The 20,800-nt window shown below is 37.6% G+C and overlaps 1 protein-coding gene across 7 annotated transcripts in view; it reads left to right on the top strand.

Moving 5' to 3' along the window:
- Window positions 1-20,800, top strand: part of LOC114667831 (hemicentin-1-like) — a 314,465-nt gene that overhangs the window by 193,852 nt on the left and 99,813 nt on the right. For 4 of the 7 annotated variants that reach the window (XM_051920623.1, XM_051920624.1, XM_051920625.1 and 1 more), the window contains one exon: window positions 1,435-4,053. The exons of the other annotated variants lie outside the window; for them this stretch is intronic. The gene's annotated coding sequence lies outside the window, so the exon portion shown is untranslated. Of the gene's footprint in view, window positions 1-1,434; window positions 4,054-20,800 lie in introns of those variants that run through there. 7 annotated transcript variants of the gene reach the window in all.

Below are 20,800 nucleotides of genomic sequence, written 5' to 3'. Positions count from 1 at the left end.
GTCTGTGTCAGAGCTGTTCCCCACAATATATACAGTATATATATATATATATAAAATAAAACCAATTTTATAGGTACTACATGTATGTATGTATGTATACTCATATATACATTGTCATTATAGAACAAAGCATTTCCTTTAGCTTCACTTAAAAGATGGCGTAGATTGAATCATGTGATAAGTTGTGTACTTTTAAGTTTCTAATATTCCTAGTAACTTGTCTAGTATAGTCTAATCTAACTAGGAACTAGTCTAGTAACATCCCACTATCTACAGTATGATTTACTACTCATTATGCCTATACAGCATGCCTATATAAACCTAGGAATCTCTTTGTCTTCTTAGAGTGGCTGAAGTGGACCAGAAAGATCACTTGTCGCTCTCCAAAAGATCTACTGAATACATAAATTTATACACACTGAGCCTTTTGCAGAGCAACTTCAAAATATTTTATTTAATGTCATCCATAACACTAAATTAATCCTAATTACACATTCACCACAAATAAATAATCTATACAGTTTATGTAGTACCATCTCCTTAGCTTGTTTAATTCATAAATATTTTGTTCTCCTGTACTGTGGTTAACTTCTTTTTAACAGAGTTCCAAATTTATGTAAAGGCAGTTAACTCTACAGGTCTCAAGTGATGGAGGATCACGTATCTTTTGAGGATATCAAACTGTACTCTTGTGATTTCCAAAGTTTTACACGTACTGTAAAAAGAAACAATAGCAACAGTGCTGCTGTTCAATGACTGGCTATTTCTTGATCACCACCTCTGTAACACACCAATTAAAGACATCTCAACCAATTAAATTTAAGATTTCCTTTGCCTCAGTTCTTCTATAAAATTGTATACATTTTTAAGAAAAGATACATATAAAAATGTCTTTTGATGATTAATACAAAGCAGTATCACCATTAATTGGTCATTTAAAAAAAAAAGTAAAGAGACTGGGAGAAGCAAACAACCTTAAATAGTGAAAGATTAATGAAGAAAAGACTCTTATTTATTCAACCTTATTTGTACATGGCTCTAGCAACCTGAAAATCTGAAATCAGAAAAGGAATTCACCAAAAGAAACAGTTCAGTTTCACCTCATAGTTCCCCTGATCACATGAAAAAAGAAGGACCACGTTTAATGAAGACTGAGTGCACTGCTCTGTTTTGTGCTGGGTGGTTCATGCCTCAAAGTTTAAAGCTGCTTAGCCACACAGGTGACTACTAGGAGAAGAACAAAAAAATAAGTTTTATTTTATAATACAAGTGGGGTTGCAAATTTTCCTTCAATGTTCTACACCAATACTGTAATACATTACACCTCCAGCTACAAAGATCACAGAATGACATGTGAGATCACATAGCAGTGAGAAACATGGATTAAGAATATGATATTTTATATGTTTAATGTTTGTTTATTTTCTTTTGTAGATTTAGAAAGGCACTAAAGAAAAGCATCTTCACTGTCAATGGTGCTTCAATTAAGACATCTGAATTTTCCAGTTGAAATGGTTATCTGCTGATTCATCAAATGTGACAATTGAAACATTGATTAAATATGTTAAAAAATAAAAATGTAATCACTGAAAAGGACTGGTAAATGTCATGGCTTTGTAAATGGAAGGTGTTTGCTTCATTCGCTGTAACAATATCTCACTGATACTGTTATCGTGATCGTAGGTAACAATTTATTATTTAGAGAGACACTGAATTAAAAGGCTTGAGACACTGTAGACAAGGATTGTTAAAAAAAGTTTTAAAAAGTTAAAGGCGGTCTGAGGAAACAAAATATTACTTTTGGAGCAACACAAAGAAAGGACTGAAATTACCATAATAAAAGAATGAATTCATATTTGAAAAGGTAAAAATCAACAGAACTAAACTAAGCAAGCAGGTGACTATTTGTTATCTGTTAATTTACCTGTATTAAGTTAACTATCTGTTAATAATATCCTGAGGCTGATTGAATTTATCAAATAAATAAAATGAATGCATGAAAAGATAAACACAATTTAAAATCCATTCGTCCATTCATTTTTTAAACATACTTAATCCAAATTTAGGGCTTCAAGACAGATGGAAAGCATATTAAAATAACATGACGAGTAAATGTGACTTTTAACATGCAGTCCATAATATACTTGATTTTCTATCTGATCTTGAAAAACATCAGGTAATCATTAAAATTTAAATAATTTAAATGAGGAAATTGTGTTTTTTTTCTATAAGGACAGCACTTTGAGATTACATATGGCACTAAAGATGATAATATAACTTAATCATTAATTGACTGAATACAGTAAATGGTGAGACCCTGCAGGTGGGCAAAGTTATTTATGTATGGCAAACCTCAGGATCCTAAACTGCAAAAAAAAATGTGCCAAACTACTGATTTAAAATAATGTTGCTAACAGAAAAGAATTAACTGCTGTTGATAATACTCTAAATGTATTGAACTATTTTATATAAAACAATGTTTGACCTAATAAGTAAAAAATGTATAATTAATAAGATAGTCACTTGATCCACATAAAAACTTGTCCTAAATGTAAATCTTTTCTTTATTAACCTTTATTATGTAATTAAGAAACATTAGTCTGATGAGAAAAGTCAATGTTAAGACCACTGATTTTGTTCAATGAATGCCTTTAGAAATTAAATTCCACTTGGATTATAGTAGTTTTATTACTGTTTGATTTATTTTATATAGATCTGCTTTTAATATTTATTATGAACAGCATTGCTACATCCTTCCATCCATCCATTTTCTAGACATGTGTGGAGGCTGTGCCTATCACGGCACTGTTGGGACACAAGGCAGGAACCAATGCTAGATGGGCACCTATCCATTGAAAGGCACACTTGTATGCTCAGTCACACATGGACAGTTTGAAGTAACTATTTAGTTTTATCTTATACATATTTGAGATGTCGTGCATTTGCATTATGAAATGCAAAATAAAAAAGGCCAGTCCACCCCGTCATTACTTGAACCATTCATTCTATTTCAAGGGTGTGGGAGTTTTAGCAACAACCCTGAACAGGATGCACAAAAAATTATTAGATCACAGCATGAAAAACTTCAGTTTTTCTTACTATATTATTTAATGCTCAAATAGTTGGCAATATAACAGTTATATTTACTAGAAAAGAGCTGCTTCATTTCACATTCATGGGCCCTGAATAGAGTCAGTTGTGTGCTTCTGTGGCAAAACCCCAGAGTTTGGAGAGATGATGCATAATGTAAGGTTAGTCTATGTGTCATAAAGGGTCTGCCTCTCATTTCAGCAAGATAGCCCAATCTGGAAAGCCCAATCTTTGTAATTGTTTCTGCAGTATGCCTCTTGGATATTAAATTATCAATGATCAAATTGCAGAATACAGTATTACAATATTTTGTTGTGTTTGAAAATATTTTGATTTTACATAATATTTATAGTTAAGTAAACTGGATTTCAGTGATGAGCAGTTCTGCCTTACAGTGACAGTATGAAGGATTGAAAAGGTTGGTATACTCACCATTTGTTTGGTGTCCGCAGCACTCGGATCCCAGGTGGTTTGTCATGTAGTGGGTGCTCCCAAACCCCCCCCCCCCCCCCCCATCTCTCTCTCTCTCTCTCTCTCTCACTCAGAGTTCTTGTGGGTTTCCTTCAGGATATTCTGCTGTTCACCCAGATCCCAAAGCCGTGGAGGTTTGATTAGATAGCAGCTCAAAATGTTTAAAAATGACTGCTATACTTTTTTAAAAGTGTGCTTGAGTGTGCCCTAATATGGACTGAACTGGACTCAGCAAGTATGAAAATAGATGGATGGAGGGTCACTTACTTAATGGATTTATTATGATGGTTTGCTCAGTATGTTAAAACTATTACCACAGGGAAATACTTAACTTTTTAATTAGACCTCAATAATATATCCATACCATATTTTTATATTTTTAAAATTTATTTAAATTTACCATATTTTCATGTGTTCAAATATGTACTGGTGACTTTATTTGATTTTGTTTTTGTCTGAAAATCTGTGAATAAAATAAAAGCAATAAATATTTCACAGTATTTATAGCTTCTCTTTTTTTAACATCACTGCTTCATGTAAGTATCAGATAATGCAACTATGTTTAACTAATATATTTTAATTCTTATTAGTAAAAGTAATAAATGGAGGAGTAGTCTCCAAGTAACTCTTAAGTCTGCAAAAAATGTAAAAAGGGGGAATGATAAGTTACAAATGCAATGTCGTAAGGAAAAACACAAGTGCAGATAGCTTAATGTTCCCTTGTAGTGTTCATCTATATGTCACAATATCACAACACCCTCTGGCAAACACTGATTTGAACATCTTATTTAATTAACTCTGTGTAGCCTTTAAAGGACCAAGCCCCCAAAGAAACATCTGGGCTGATTGTTCTAATTGGAATTTTTACAAGGGTGAGTATGTCAGGCTGAAAAAAGTCACGGCCTGGCCAATTTTAACAATATGATTTCTATTCTGCCATAGGAAAGGCATTTACCCGGTCATTTCTTCCCCCACCCCACACCCAACCTGTAGCTTCTACTTATTTGAACAGGCATTAAAATGTATATATTCCCCTAAAAATCATGTGGATGGGCAGATTTGGATAGTAAGCACTCCTACTCTTCACTTGAACTTAGATGGTTTAAATTCCTTTCAGGTAAAAAAAAAACAAAATCAATGTACAAGTAAGTTAAAAATGGTGTGTAACTTTTAATATTGAAAGATCTAACACATTTTGAAATATGCCATTTTCTTCACCTAATAGTAGATAAAAGTAACTAACACTGAAAGGAGTTTGAAACCATTCATGCATGTCAATTAGTAAAGAAAGCATGAATCTTGAATGAAATTGAAATAGATTTGTTGCATTTACAGACTTGTGACAATAGAGTTGGAAAGAGTGTGAGTGAAGCATATAACTAATTTTTGTTTAGTCAAAGAAAATCCTCTCACACAACGTTCTGTGGTTCTTCTCCCTCGAGCAGCAAGAGAGAGAGAGGCAAACAAGATTAGAAATTCACTGGAGCGTAAATGAGCAGTAAGTGGTTCTAGGTTTCTTATCTTTCTGCGTCTATTCTTTACCAGAGAATTGGTTCCTTGAAAGTATAGGCAATGCATATATCAGTTACAACACATGGTCCGTTTCCTGTGTTGTGTCAATGAAAAAAGGGCCGGATAAATAAAAACATAATTACATAAAAAATATATACAAAATGGATCTTCATATCAAATGTGTTTGCTCTTTATTTGCCAGCAGATGGCTTCTCCATACACCCACTAAAGGACCTCAACAGAACACTCCATTTACTTACCTCCTGTAACTTACACTAACTTCTGTGCCTCTTGCCACCCAACCTGTTCTTTTTGTGTTCAAGATTACATTATTTTTTAAATATATTTTATTGATTTTATTTAAACAAAACTACATTCCATATAATCAAGTATGCAACCTAACAAACCAGAATTTAACCCCTGCCCAAGAGAAAGAAAGGAGAGCCAACAGCATGAGCAAATCTAAAAAAACAACAAAGAAAGGAGAATGTCTTTTTTCCCCAATATAAATGCTTATTCTAAGATTTGATTAATTAGATCTTGCTATATTTTAAAAAAGCTGAGAACTTTTTTTCCCAATTTCATATAATGTAGACCATCTGTTACCCACTGACATACAACAGGTGGGTTGGGATTCTTCCAGCTGAACAAGACAAGTCTACTTACTAGTAGTGTGGTAAAGGCAATTAATATCAATTTGTCCTTCATCACTTTCAAGATGACTTTAAATCCCATTAAGAGGTCAGTCCTGGATGAGTTCCTGGAACTATTTCAAGGGTCAATGGTCAATCTACATTGGCTTCAGTCACATTAGTCTACAGCTTGCTGTAGGAAGTGGCCCTGGATTAACCATTGGACAAAATAAATATCCGTAACAGTTTTAGTTCTATTGCGCATACACACAGTTCTATTACTAATATAAAAATACTTCACAAAAACCTTTACAAAAATGAAGTTGACCAAATATCCTTTCATGGTAAATGGATTCAGGAGAATATTGTATACATCAATAAAGTGTGTCATTTGGTACAATGTAATTACATTTCTCTTCAATGTCTACTAACATTTTATGGTCTATATTTTTGTTGTGTTCATGAGTGCATGTGTCCATAACCACTTACAATTAAAACAATTTTTTATGAGCCTAATTTTGCAGAACTGTGTTTTCTATCGGTAATTAAAATTCCTGTTTGCCTGAATGCCTGAAAATGCATCTTCCAAGTGGTACACATCGAGGGTTGTTTTTTGTCACCCAGAACAACTTTGTGGTGTCCTCTGTCACCTGTTGAGTTTGTCCCAGAGACTTCAGAAATTGCTACTGCTGTGGAAAACAACCTGCATTGTTCCTGTTCCAAAGAAGGCAGGCATCTCTTCAACTAATAACTACAGACTATTAGCACTTATGTCTCACAGCATGAAGACCTTTGACACAGTGGTCCTGGACTATATGAGTCCTATTGTGGTAGACCACCTGGACCAACTGCAGTTTGCCTATCGACAAAAGAAGGCAAAAAGGCTTATTCTCACCTAGAGAAAGCTGGCAGCACTGTGAGGATCATATTTTTTTATTTCTCCAGCGCCTTCAGTACAATCCAGCTTTCACTGTTAAGCGCAGACCACAGTTTGCGAGACTCAAGGACTATGTGTCTGATATGGACATGAGCAACATCGCAGCAGTGCAACGAAGAGTCCTGTCACTTTTCTTCTTCATTCTGTACATCTCCAACTACAAATATAACACCAGGTCACATCACTTACAGAAATTCTCAGATGATTCTGCTCTTATGGGGTGTACTGATGAAAGAGAAGAGACAGTGTATAAGTGTCAGGTGAAGAAGTTTGTTTCTTGGTGCAAAGAGAATTGTCTGCATCTCAACATCAGCAAGACCAAGGAACAGGTTATTGACCTCTATGTCCTTCACTATTTAAAGAGTAGATGTAGAGGTGGTCCACTCCTACAAGTTCTTGGGGGACCACATTAATGACAGGTTGGACTGGTCTCGGAACACAGAGGAACTAGAAAAGAAAGGGGCAGAGCAGGTTTTATTCCCTTAGGAGACAGTGTTCCTTTAATGTGGGAAGTAACATCCTTCCCACATTCTAATAACTATGATAGCCAGTGTGATTCTCTAAGCTGTGGTGTGCTGGGCTGGTAACATCACTTTAAGAGAGGCCCAACGAATCCATAAGCTATATTAAAGGCAAGCTCCATTATTGGATGTGGTCTGGACTCCCCTGGAGTGTCATTATTAACAATGGTTCATATCCTCTCTCTGACACACTAACACTGAGGACTTTCAGCCAACAAATTATTCAGCTGAACTGTGTCAAGAAACATGCCTGGGGTTCCATTAAACCAACAATGATATATCTACCTCACTGTGACTGTGATGGCCAAGTCAGAACTTTTCTTTCTTTTAAATTTTCTTGCTTTAATGTCATTCTCGTGTGTGTTCAGGCCAAAGTGTGTGTTTATTTTATTTACTTACTGCCTTATATAGTTATACTAGCCATGTGCGCCCAACTACGTTGCGCGTGTTAAAGTTGTCTATGAAGGGCTCCCTGTTTAAACGCGTCTGCCAGTTGTGAACTGGGCCCTTCGTCGCACAGCATTATGATTTTTTATAAGGGAAACAAAATTACAAAACAAAACCCTTGGACATTGATTTGATAGGAACGGCCTACTTGGAATCACTGTCCGAATAGTAATTATGTGGTGGTGGAGGAGCATTTCTGCTTCTGTCCGTTCACAGTCCGTCTCGTTTTCACAACGCTGTCGTTTCCTCTCACAATCTCTTCTCAACCTTTCTCCAATCTCGCAGGTTGCTTTGTGGCAATCCAAAGAGTAAGGAAGAACCAATGCTTCTTTCTTGAACTCCAAACGCCAACTGATGGAAAAACACAGAAGTGTGTCTGACTTATATACTCTGACTACCAACTCCAAGAAGTGGGTGAACATTCGATTTGGACGAAGTGCTGCCAACGACGGTCGATAGAAACACAAAAAACCACAGTTTCGACAACGAAGCAGGTGTCGATGCCAGATCTAAACACAATGCACAGTGTCGACGCCAGATCTAAACACAAAGAGTCAGGGGAACATGAATTCACAGACAAACAAAGATCAAGATCCAAATGAAGATTATATATAAAGAAGATTAGTTAATTTAAAGCACAACAATTTGTTCAGTTTGAATGTCTGTGTTTTGAGGTGTGACTGGAGTACTACAGTCTTCAGTACTATAAGCCTGGAGGAGATTCTTAATGCAATGCCTATGTTTTAGCTGTCTCTCTACTGCCATCTAGTGCTTCTTCTTCTAATTCATTCGTGGACAAACAAATATCAAGATCCAAATGAAGATTATATATAGAGATATGTATTTATTTCATTGAAGAACTTCTGTGGCTCTGTGCTGAACAGTACATGTAATGCACAGTCACACAAATGTGATCAGGTTCACTTGCACATAAAAACATTATTAACTTTAAGATTGATGCGATGTGATAATGTGCCCATCGTGTCTAAATCCAGACATGTTTCTTTTATTGCCGCCTGTCACAGTCAATACTAATTTGTTTGTCCTGCTTCAGCCTTTTTGTGTTTCGATATCTATCGTGGATCTTCAAAATTATTCAGAAATGATTGCTGACTTCAGACTGCTTATATTATTGAATGCCTGTTTGTTAGCTTGCAAGTGCTTAAAGATGCTTTGAGTGGGATCATTGTTGCCTATCTGTAGATAGAAAGATAGCACAGAAGAGATGAGTCATGACTGGTGGGAACAGGATGTGGAGCAGTTCAAGACAAAGTAACGATTTGACCATTTCAGAATGTGGAGTGTGACATTTGATTATGGCAGTGCCTAACTGCAAGACTGGTTCAGAATAATTTGTGCCTGAAGTGCAACATTGCAGAAACACGTAGCAATTGTGCCTGAAGTGCGACATTGCAGAAACACTTAGCAATTAGGCTATATTGGCAGGCTTCATCTTTTTCACATTATTCTGAAAACATCAAACTGTGTTAAATTGTTTTTTTAATTTATTCTAATTCTATTTTATTTCATGGTTGATTTAAAACATATAAAGCTAAAAGCTATTCAGAAGTGTTCTTTTGTTTTCCTTCATTTCTTTGTGTATATTAATACAAAAGAGATTGGGATTTATTAATTTATTTATTAATTTTTAATTTAACCAAATTTATTTTAGTTGAAAAACACATGAAACTGTTGTGGCAAAAATAGTCACCAGAAAGCTTTTTACCTGAAATGAAAGCTATTAGAACTCAGTGGATTGGCATACAGAGTCTATAGTTTTATTGCAATAAAATAAGCATAATAATAACACGGACTCAACCCAATACGGCCAAATTGAGCTGAGTCCCGAATCGTTCAAAACCCAAAACTTATATATTGTTTCTTATCACTTTGACCTCGTTCAATTAGCTCATTCTGCACCTGGCTTTACTGTCCACTGTTCATCTATAGTTTCTGTTTTGCTTATTTTTGATAGGTCTAAGGCTGGGCAGATGCCTTCCTTTTACCATCTTTGGGCTTTTCTTGTGTCATTTCCTTTCCTAAGCCTTTCATACTATGTTATAATGGTGGCCTGAAGCTAAACTTTAATTTAAAAAGAAATATGGCATGTGCCTTTATTTAATCATTTGCTTGGCATGCTTGATTTATCTTTAATTTCTGTACTTAGGTTCAATGCTAGTATTATTAATTTTCTAAACTTATTTATGCTAGAATATATTTTGTTCATTCTCTGAAATTGGCAGTAATGCCTTTTTGCCATCTTTGATGATTCACTATTTCAGCTGGCTTCTTACGTGCCTACTAGGGCCTATTTTCCCTGCATTTTGTTACTGGTATTGCTCCTTGTTTTCTGGCCTTCATGAGAACAGATGTTCTCATGCCTTCTTATCTTGTCCTCTGTTAGTTTCTGTGCATCATTTTTGTCCTGTTCCATTTCTGCTCTCTTAATACTGGTGATTTTCCTTTTTTACTAGAAAATGCAATATGACTGATTTTTTAGTTAACCATTTGCTTGACCTATCTTATTTGCTTAACATTCTATTTTATGCTTAATCTAATGTTTCAGAAGCTTTTAATTATTTTTATGGCTATTTATGCTAATATGCTATTTATGCCTAATGTATAAATTTTTTTCCTTCTATAAAACCATTTACTTAAAATGGATATATTCATTCTTATCTGTCCATGGTCAGTGAATGGCATACTTGTGTTCTTTAATGCATTTCTCTGCATTCTAAAACACACTTAGAAGTGGCAGCTTTATCATGGATTGTTCACTGTCTCCTCAACTCTCATAATATGCTTTTAATTCTGTTTACTCCTACCCAGTACTGTTTTCTTTCCTATTTTATTAGTTGGGTTTGGAACTTTCCTGTCAGAACTTTTTCTTTGTCTATTTGTATCCTACATAACAAGGTTTTTGGGGCCTAAATCCACACCTTCTGTTCATAGTTACATCCCCACATCACGTGCTTGGCATCTTAATCACCTTTGCAGTTGGATGTTGGGCATTTGTCTGTCTGACTGAGTTTCCTTTTATCTCAGTGATTTTTGGTATCCACAATGTTAGGTGTCTTTTTCAGTGCCAGATCAATTTTCTTTTTGGGTAATGCTTTACTGTTAGTCATTGTCCAAACAATTTTGTTTGACTTCTAGGACTGTCTTTGGGAGTTTCCAGTTGTTATGTATCTTTCTTTGTTCTGGTCTAAAATTCCACCTTTCGCTTTCAGTGTTTTGGTACTTGGAAAGAAGGAGATTTATTATGTGGGAAATATAGCAGACTGTATTTTCTCAGCCAAGCTCCAGGTCTGTGTGTCGTTATGTCTGCTGCTGCTTATCCTATGTTTATTTCTGACACATTTATCACAACTACTGTAGAGATGTGTCATATTAAAACAGAAAAAAAAGAATAAAAGAAAGAAAAAAACAGATATACTCAAGGAATGACTATTGTGTATGGTTATGTATCATTTAAACACTTTGTTATTTTTCAGTTTGTTTTTTTTTTTTTTTACTGGAGTAACTCTGTAACAAATATTTAAGGTGCATTAAGTTTTCTGAAAGAAAATTTCAATCCTAACATAATCATAAAATTCACTCCAACGCAAGTACCTGTATACTTAAACAATTATTTAGGACTCCTGTAAACTGACCTTTCTCTACGCATGCAAATTAGGACAAATCACCCTCCAATGAGCTCACGGCATCAGGGAGCTTCTCTCTCTCTCTTTCTGCCTGAAGAATGTATCACTCAGGTCATAACTACACTTCCGTATAAACTAAACTTCATCTTAAAATAAATATTTAATTTACTAGATTTTCTCATAAGTTATGTAGCATATTAAATGCTTTGTGTTAAGTGTTCCCCGAACCATGTTAACCGGTACGTGCTTCTTAAACTAATTTCCTCATGCACTATGAGCGGGCACAGGCAGCGATCACCATACAGAATGCATTAATGTCATGATATTCCTGCTTCCTGAACATTTAGAATGCTAAGATAAATACTTGATATAATTTTCATGATGAAATGCATTAAAGCATGCATTAAACACGCGGGGGCACGGTGGCATGGTAGTTGCACTGCTGCCTCGCAGCAAGGGGATACCAAGTGTTCCCTGCCTTGTGTTTGCATGTTTTTCTGGTGGGTTTACTCGGCGTGCTTCAGTTTCGTTTCAAAGTCATTTAGGATGGTGGGTTTTGCTATGCTATATTGACCATGCTAGTGTATGTATTGCTCGTTTTCACCCTGCAATGTGCTGGCGTCCCTTCAGGATTTGCTCCTGCCTTGCACATGATGCTTGCTGTCATGACTGCAACCCTGAATGCATGGCACAATTAAACATGAATAACAAAGATTTTTTGTTTTTAAGTTCTGAACACTCCATGGCCCAAATTTATAACTACTGTAGTTTTAATTTCACAAAGACGTTTATTGTGTGGTGATTGATTATGTGGAGAAAGAAAAAGGAAGGATAGGAACTGGGGTTTTAGTACGTCAGATGGAGACAGCACGCATGCATTGAAGAAAGCCCGCTCAGAAGAACATCCATTGAATTCTGTGTTCGTGTCTCCAACCACCAGCTCACGAACACAACATTTACACAATATTTCAGTTAAACCTGTGCGATACCCATTCTTACATCCAGTTTTAGGGGCCTCGTCACACCTGCCATAAAGTTCTCTACACTGAACGTAGACCTGGGGACCCCTTACTGCGAAGGAGCAGCACTACTGCCACGCCACCATGCATGTTTAATACATACTTGAATGCATTTCATCATGAAAATGATATCAAGTATTTATCTTAGCATTCTAAATGTTCAGAGAGCAGGAATATCATGAAGTGAATGTATCTGTGTGGCAATCGCTGCCTGCGCCTCCTCAGTGCAACAGGAAGTCATATTTAAGAAGCGCGTAGCGATTAACAACTGGGTCGGGGAACACTTAACACAAAGCATTTAATGTGCTACATTAACTTATGACGGGGTTTGAGAAAAAGTAATAAATTAAAAGTTAATTTTAAGATGTAGTTTAGTTTACGACATTCTACTGACAAAATAAACGATGAGAATAAAGTGGAAATGTCGAGAATAAAGTCAACATGTCGACTTTATTCTCGACATATATTTTTTCTTCACTGTGTCCATATTTTTTTTCTTCTCCGTGGCCCTAATACTTTTCCATAGCTTCGCACATTGATTGATGGAATCTTTTGAGTGACCGGGGTGGATAAAACATTACTTTATTCTTAAGTTAGGGGCAAATTCGGTTAAAAAAATCGGGCAGCTAAACAGCATTTGGTTGTTTTGGTTTATTTGACTGTCTTTTTGCTCCTCGATTTACTTCTCTCAGTTTCCCCCTTTTATGTCTTGATTGCTCGGTAATCCTCTGTCTTTCTGGTTTCTGACTTCTTGATCGTTCCTTTTTGCTATTCATTGGGAAAGGGTTTTTAATCTCACGGCAAACCTTAAATTCATAATAATCCCATGAGTTGATGTCCGTCTCGTATCAGTAAACTTTCAGTATGTACTGGCACACAGAAACGTGCAGTTTTAGCTATTTTGTCCCTTTTATTATCATCATAATGAGTATGATTAAACAGATATACAACTGCTTACAAAATAACACTTAAACAATTATTTTTACCGAGGCATATAAAAGTAAAACTACATGTGCAAATGACTCTGCCTTCCATCCATCCATCCATCCTCTTCCGCTTATCTGAGGTCGGGTCGCGGGGGCAGCAGCTTGAGCAGAGGTACCCAGACTTCCCTCTCCCCGGCCACTTCTTCTAGCTCTTCCGGGAGAATCCCGAGGCATTCCCATGCCAACCGGGAGACATAGACACTCCAGCGTGTCCTGGGTCTTCCCCAGGGCCTCCTCCCGGTTGGATGTGCCCAGAACACCTCACCAGGGAGGCATCCAGGAGGCATCCTGATCAGATGCCCAAGCCACCTCATCTGACTCCTCTCGATGCGGAGGAGCTGCGGCTCTACTCTGAGCCCCTCCCGGATGACTGAGCTTCTCATCCTATCTTTAAGGGAGAGCCCAGACACCCTGCGGAGGAAACTCATTTCAGCCGCTTGTATTAGTGATCTCATTCTTTCGGTCACAACCCATAGCTCATGACCATAGGTGAAGGTAGGAACATAGATTGACTGATAAACTGAGAACTTTGCCTTACGGCTCAGCTCCTTTTTCACCACGACAGACCGATGCAGAGCCCGCATCACTGCAGACGCCGCACCGATCCGCCTGTCGATCTCACGCTCCATTCTTCCTTCACTCGTGAACAAGTCCCCGAGATACTTGAACTCCTCCACTTGAGGCAGGATCTCGCTCCCATCCCTGAGAGGGCACTCCACCCTTTTCCGGCTGAGCACCATGGTCTCGGATTTGGAGGTGCTGATTCCCATCCCAGCCGCTTCACACTCAGCTGCAAACCGATCCAGAGAGAGCTGAAGATCACGGCCTGATGAAGCAAACAGGACAACATCATCTGCAAAAAGCAGTGACCCAATCCTGAGTCCACCAAACCGGACCCCCTCAACACCCTGGCTGCGCCTAGAAATTCTGTCCATAAAAGTTATGAACAGAATCGGTGACAAAAGGCAGCCCTGGCGGAGTCCAACTCTCACTGGAAACGGGTTCGACTTACTGCCGGCAATGCGGACCAAGCTCTGACACCGGTTGTACAGGGACCAAACAGCCCTTATCAGGGGGGCCGGTACCCCATACTCCCGGAGCAACCCCCACAGGATTCCCCGAGGGACACGGTCAAACGCCTTTTCCAAGTCCACAAAACACATGTAGACTGGTTGGGCGAACTCCCATGCACCCTCCAGGACACTGATAAGGGTGTAGATCTGGTCCACTGTTCTGCGACCAGGACGAAAACCACACTGTTCCTCCTGAATCCAATGTTCGACTATCTGATGGACCCTCCTCTCCAGAACCCCTGAATAGACTTTTCCAGGGAGGCTGAGGAGTGTGATCCCTCTGTAGTTGGAACACACCCTCCGGTCCCCCTTCTTAAAGAGGGGGACCACAACCCCGGTCTGCCAATCCGGAGGCACTGTCCCTGATGTCCATGCGATGTTGCAGAGACGTGTCAACCAAGACAGCCCTACAACATCCAGAGGATGTTGAGGAACTCCGGGCGTATCTCATCCACCCCCGGGGCCCTGCCACCAAGGTGTTTTTTGACCACCTCGGTGACCTCAGTCCCAGAGATGGGGGAGCCCACCTCCGAGTCTCCAGGCTCTGCTTCCTCATTGGAAGGCATGTTAGTGGGATTGAGGAGGTCTTCGAAGTACTCCTCCCACCGACCCACAATGTCCCGAGTCGAGGTCAGCAGCGCACCATCCCCACCATATACAGTGTTGACACTGCACTGCTTCCTGAGACGCCGGACAGTGGACCAGAAAACATTTTCTTGTGTAATCTCATATACACCATCATAAGTTAAGATATAGCACAAAGAATGCATATTGACTGTAGAATCATGTAATAAGAGGCATTAGTTAATTGGGAGATATTACACAGGATGGTGGAGTCGGATCTGCCTCTGTATGCTGCCCCATGGACTACCTGTTTTGAGGGTACTGATGTCACAGTGGGTGGAGAGGTCACTTGTGATGTGTCAATTAATCCTCCAATTCAACAGACAAATAAAGGAATCTGGACATTTGCTTACAAAACTTTTGTAAACTGGATAGGCACAACTATTAAGTACAGAAAGAGTTTTAAAGGAAAAGTTGAGCTGACCCCTACCATAGGCACACTGAAGTTTAACACACTGTTTGCTAGTAACTCAGGTGTGTACAAAGTAAGACTTACAACAGAACCATCTTTCATTTATGTAAATGAGCTTGTTGAGCTGAATGTACTGTTTATGGTGAGTAAAACAGTATTTTTAATATATCAGCAAAGGGCATGTAAAGTCTAATACAATATAATTTCATACTTTTGTATAATTTTTTATCTTTATTCACAATGGTAAAAAGAAATGGTGTGAAAAGGCTACTGTATGAAAAAATGAATCTTTTACAGTTTAATAAAGAACTGTGTTTATAAGCTTGTAAGATATACTTTAGTAAAAGCAATGTCTCTCTCTAGTTTAAAAGTAAAGGCACACAGACCCCTAAACTACAGCAGAAACTAGAAATATATATATATTGTAGTATCAGTCAACAGGTTTTCTGGTAATGAAGCACGATTCCTCCCCAGAGCCCAACATCTGTTAAAGTAGTTAATTTTATAAACAAAAGAGACTTTATGTCTGTGGTTATGATAAATTACAAAGTACTGAAGATGCAAATCTAAACATTTGTGACAATATTCAGGAAGACGGTTCATTTCACTGTTGTCTGTTAGGTCAGGATATAAACCAGAAGACAAGGCCAATACAGAGTGTACCTTTTCAAGGATCCAAGTGACACTCACCATTCCAATGTAATTAATAAAGTAAATAATTAAGACAGGAAACAGCATGCTTTTGGTTTGGTTTTCATTTTTAAAATATGTATTTGGGATAAAATGTCAATCATTATACTTCTGAGAAACAGTAGTTCTGACCTTGGTATTGTTATTAGGATCATTTTGGAAGTTTTATTTATGTTTTATTAGCCCTTTGTTCAATTTTCCTCACCTACCTTGAGCTTGTTAAATATGTTAGACGATGAATGGATGCAGGGGTGTCATATTGCATACATATCTGTGCACAAGACATTTAATTTCTTTCCAGCATAAAGTAGCAGGGATCCCAGACCTGTTAAAAATGATTGAGCAGTTTTAACAAATATACCTGTAACATGTTATCTATGTTAAGAAAAAAAAAGGAAGCTTAAGATGGTAGCTTTACAATTGTGTTTTAGCAATTAACCTGTTGAATATTTCAATGAAACAAAGAACAATAATTTTCAAATTACTACAGAAGGTGAAACATGAAGCTTGAAAACTGATTTGCGACATGGCTGGCAGCATATATGGCAGCATTAAATCTTCCCACCCTCTCAGCTGGGGAGAGAGAACAGAACAATTTTTGTTTATTTAAAAGTCTGAATGCCTACTCTAAGTAACTGAACATCCCATTCTTGTTGGGGCTGGAAGACTTCAGTAGACTAACCACAAGGGAATCACTCTCATATGAGGAGGGTCCTTCATAATCTATATCTTCCTTAATGTCATGAGTTAGAGTACACTTCCTCCTTAGTTTAAATGTCACTAAGATATTTTCTTAACAATGGTAACTGCGATCTGACCTACAAAGGTCATTTGTAAAGGCAATGTCCCCTCTAATAATAATAGTTCTTTGCATTTATATAGCGCTTGCCTCACTACTCAAAGCGCTCAGCAATTGCAGGTTAAGGGCCTTGCTCAAGGGCCCAACAGAGCAGAGTCCCTATTGGCATTTAAAGGATTCGAACCGGCAACCTTCTGATTGGCAGTGCAGATCTCTAGCCTCAGAGCCACCATTCCACTTGCCTCTGGGATTAATAAAGTATATCATCATATTCATCATCATCATCATCATCATCATCATCACCTGTGATTAACATTCATTTTTAAAAGAAAAGTATAGTAATCTCGCATACATACATCTCTTTGGTGTAAACCCCTCAAACATTGGCTTATCCATACACAACACTTTCCTCCAATCATCTGTCCAGTCCTTTTGTTATTTTGTTCTTTTTAACCTGTTCTTCTTTTGTTCCAATTTCAGCTTTTCATTGATGCTCTACCTGTAAAGTTGATATCCCTGAATAACCTGTTTACTGCTGCAGATGAAACTAATGTTTTGTAATTCTTCCAGCTGAGGACTCATTAAATATCTGCTTCTTAAAATGATGATTTTAAAGTACTTTTACCAAATCTGTGGAAACAATCAATCATCACCCCTGTATCTAAGGTTTCTAGGCCAAGCTGTTTAAATGATTACAGACCAGTGGCACTTACATCTATTCCAATGAATTGCTTTGAACACTTGGTGAAAAACATTTTAATGACAGAGACAAAGTCTTTTCAAGACAACAATCAATTTGCTTATTGTGCAAACAGAAGTGTGGAAGATGCTCTGCTTGTTATCTTGCATCAAATCTATACCTTTCTTGATCAGCCTGGTTCATATGTCAGAGCACTATTTTTGGATTTTTCTGCAGCGTTCAATACTATACAGCCTCATATACTGATTGGGAAATTAAACAGTATGAATGTAAACCCATTTATCACACTATGGATTCAGAACTTTCTTTTAAATCGTTCACAGACAGTTAAAGTTCAGGACACTTTTTCAAAAGCTCTTCATTCAAACACAGGAAGTCCACAAGGGTGTGTCTTATCACCATTACTGTTTACTCTGTACACAAGTGACCTGAGACAGAACAATGACCACTGCTCCATTATTAAGTATGCGGATGACACCATGATCACAGGATGCATATCTGGGGAGGATGAAAGCCACTATCTAAATCAAGTGGACTGTATGGTAAACTGGTGCAATAAAAACTCTCTCACTCTGAATGTAACAAAGACCAAAGAAATGATATTTGATTTTAAGAGACAGAAATCTGTATGTTCACCTATTGTAGTTCTGGGAGAGGAGGTAGAAATAGTGAATGAATATAAATACTTAGGAACTTACCTAGATAACAATCTTAACTGGAATACAAATACAAAAAAAATATTTTCTAAGTGCAACCAGCGCTTATTTCTCCTCCATAAACTCAAACTATTTAACCCTTTAACCGCCAACTCCCTAAATATTCCCCACGCCAGGCGAAATCTGAACAATTTTCGTTTTTTTTACTTTTTTACATTTTTTTTTACATTTTTTACATTTATTCAAGCAGTATTGACCACTAAATGTTGTGCAAGTTCTAGAAATGGGCAAACACATAATAAAACACAAAATGTACCTTTTCTCAGGCTTCTGGATTTATTGTCAACTACAAAAACGGAACAGTCAAAAGTAATTCAAAAGTCAAAAGTAGTTCAGTCAATCATAGTTTCATTCCCAGTATTTGAGTTTGCTGTGCCACAGGCCAAAGCAGGGAACTGCACAAAGTCCTGGATTGCTGGGACACTTTGAGCAGAAGGTCTTGACGTCTCTACGCTGACCCTTCTTTGAACAGACATGACAGCGTTTTTCTGAAAGTCCAAAGTCCTTACATTCATCTGGCAACACTGCTGAAATACTACTCATAGGATCCTCTTTGCCAGTGTATACACGAAATCTATAAATGTAACCTGAATTCTCAGCTAAGCAAAACATCTTGATACCAAACCGTGCCCTTTTCAATGGTAGATACTGTCGAAACTGTAAGCGGCCCTTCCACGACAATAAACTTTCATCAACTGCAACTGACGGTCCTGGCATGTAGGGCAACTGAAATGCTTCAAATAAATGATCAATCAAAGGACGTAGCTTGAACAAGTGGTCGCGGTTTGGATCTTTCTTATCTGGCTCGTTTCTGTTGTCATTCAAATGAAAGAATTTCAGCAGCAAAGAGAATCGGTTACGTGTCATGACAGCTGCAAAAATAGGTGTTGCATACATAGGATCTGTAGACCAGTACATCTCAATATCTGGTTTTCTGATTATTCCCATCAACATCAAAATCCCAATGAATTTTTTTCATTTCGTTTTCATCAGTGTCAAACCAAGCACAAACACGGGAATGTGGAGGTAAATTGGGATTTTTCTCAATAAACTGTGCTGCATACAGATTTGTCTGATGAACAAAATGTCTGATCAAATCAGGTGACACAAACAGCTCATAAAACTGCTCAGCAGTGTAATTGTTTACATCAACAATAAAGCCACACGTTCCCTCAAACGAATGCAGAAAAGGTAGTTCACCACGGGCAGCAGCCCAGCTGAGATGCTGGAGATACACCCACTCAGCGCCGTCATCCGATGCGTCTTCATTCACAGTATCATGCAGCGCACGTTGCTGCTCATCACTGTCGCTAAAATCTTCTTCAGAACTGCTACAATCATGATCAGAACTGTCCAAAATCGCCTGCAAAGCCTCACTTGAAGTCAGTTTACGTTTCGCCATATTCACAGCTGTTACATGCGAATCACGTCACATGACCGGCCAAAACAACCACAGACTTGTCGAAATACAACGTAGTAATAATACCCACGCCAAACCGTCAGTTATACTACTTGCCAGGCATTCATATAACCACAGGCAAATGTGCCGGATAATTCCGGCAGTATGGCGTTAGCAATAAAACAACGGTGCCGGATATATCCGGCAGAGGGCGGTTAAGGGGTTAAAGTAGACAAGGACCTCATGTTGTCCTTCTATCGTAGTATGATCCAGTCCATGATCACTTTCAGTTTCATTGCCTGGTTTAATAGTCTGACAAACCAAAACTCAAAAAAGCTCCAGCAGATTACGAAGTATGCAGCTAAAGTTATTGGGGCTGATGTAGATGATTTGACTAGTGTGTGTCAGAGGGCAATGCTAAAGAAACTGGAAATCATCTCAACTGATGACAGACATCCATTACATGTAGAACTAAACTTCAGTAAATCAGGAAGGATAGTTGCTTTGAAAACCCACACAAATCGCTCCAGAAACTCCTTTCTTCCTAGTGCCATACGACTTTTCAATAAGAAATATCGGAGATAATGTTTAAGGTTTTGATATATATCCTGTTACCTTTTTTTTTTTTTTGGTATAGATATGTTTTATCTAACTGCCTTACCTTAACCTTTCTTATTTCTATTTGTATGTTTTATTTCATTCTGTCTGTTACTTGTTATTAGATGCAACTGAGAAGGCAAATTTCATGTTTTCCTGTGTAAACATGACTAAATAAAGAAACCTAACCTAACCTAACCTAACCTAATGTAGTTGTATATCTGGGCCTTCCATGTCTCTTCTTATCCTAGAGTAACTCTTTTTTTTTCTTTCAAGATAGTAGTGCACACCTTTTTATGAAATAATTAATTTCCTAGCAGTCTCACACATAGACTGAGAAGTTTCTAAGGAAAATGTTTCCATTTTGAATATGTTTCAAAATAAAATTACTTTTTTACAAATGGCTGTGTACCAGCTAGTTCAGCCAATGCATTGCCGATTTCACAGTTCATTGAAGAGCATAATATTTTTCAAGTGCTCTAACAACAAATGATCACATTAGCAATATCAATTCAGGAGTAGGTAACACAA

The sequence above is a fragment of the Erpetoichthys calabaricus genome, chromosome 17 (genome assembly GCF_900747795.2).
Source record: "Erpetoichthys calabaricus chromosome 17, fErpCal1.3, whole genome shotgun sequence".
Classification (NCBI taxonomy): Eukaryota; Metazoa; Chordata; class Cladistia; order Polypteriformes; family Polypteridae; genus Erpetoichthys; species Erpetoichthys calabaricus.
The sequence above is the reverse complement of the archived record's forward strand: the minus strand, read 5'-3'. Positions and strand labels throughout refer to the sequence as shown.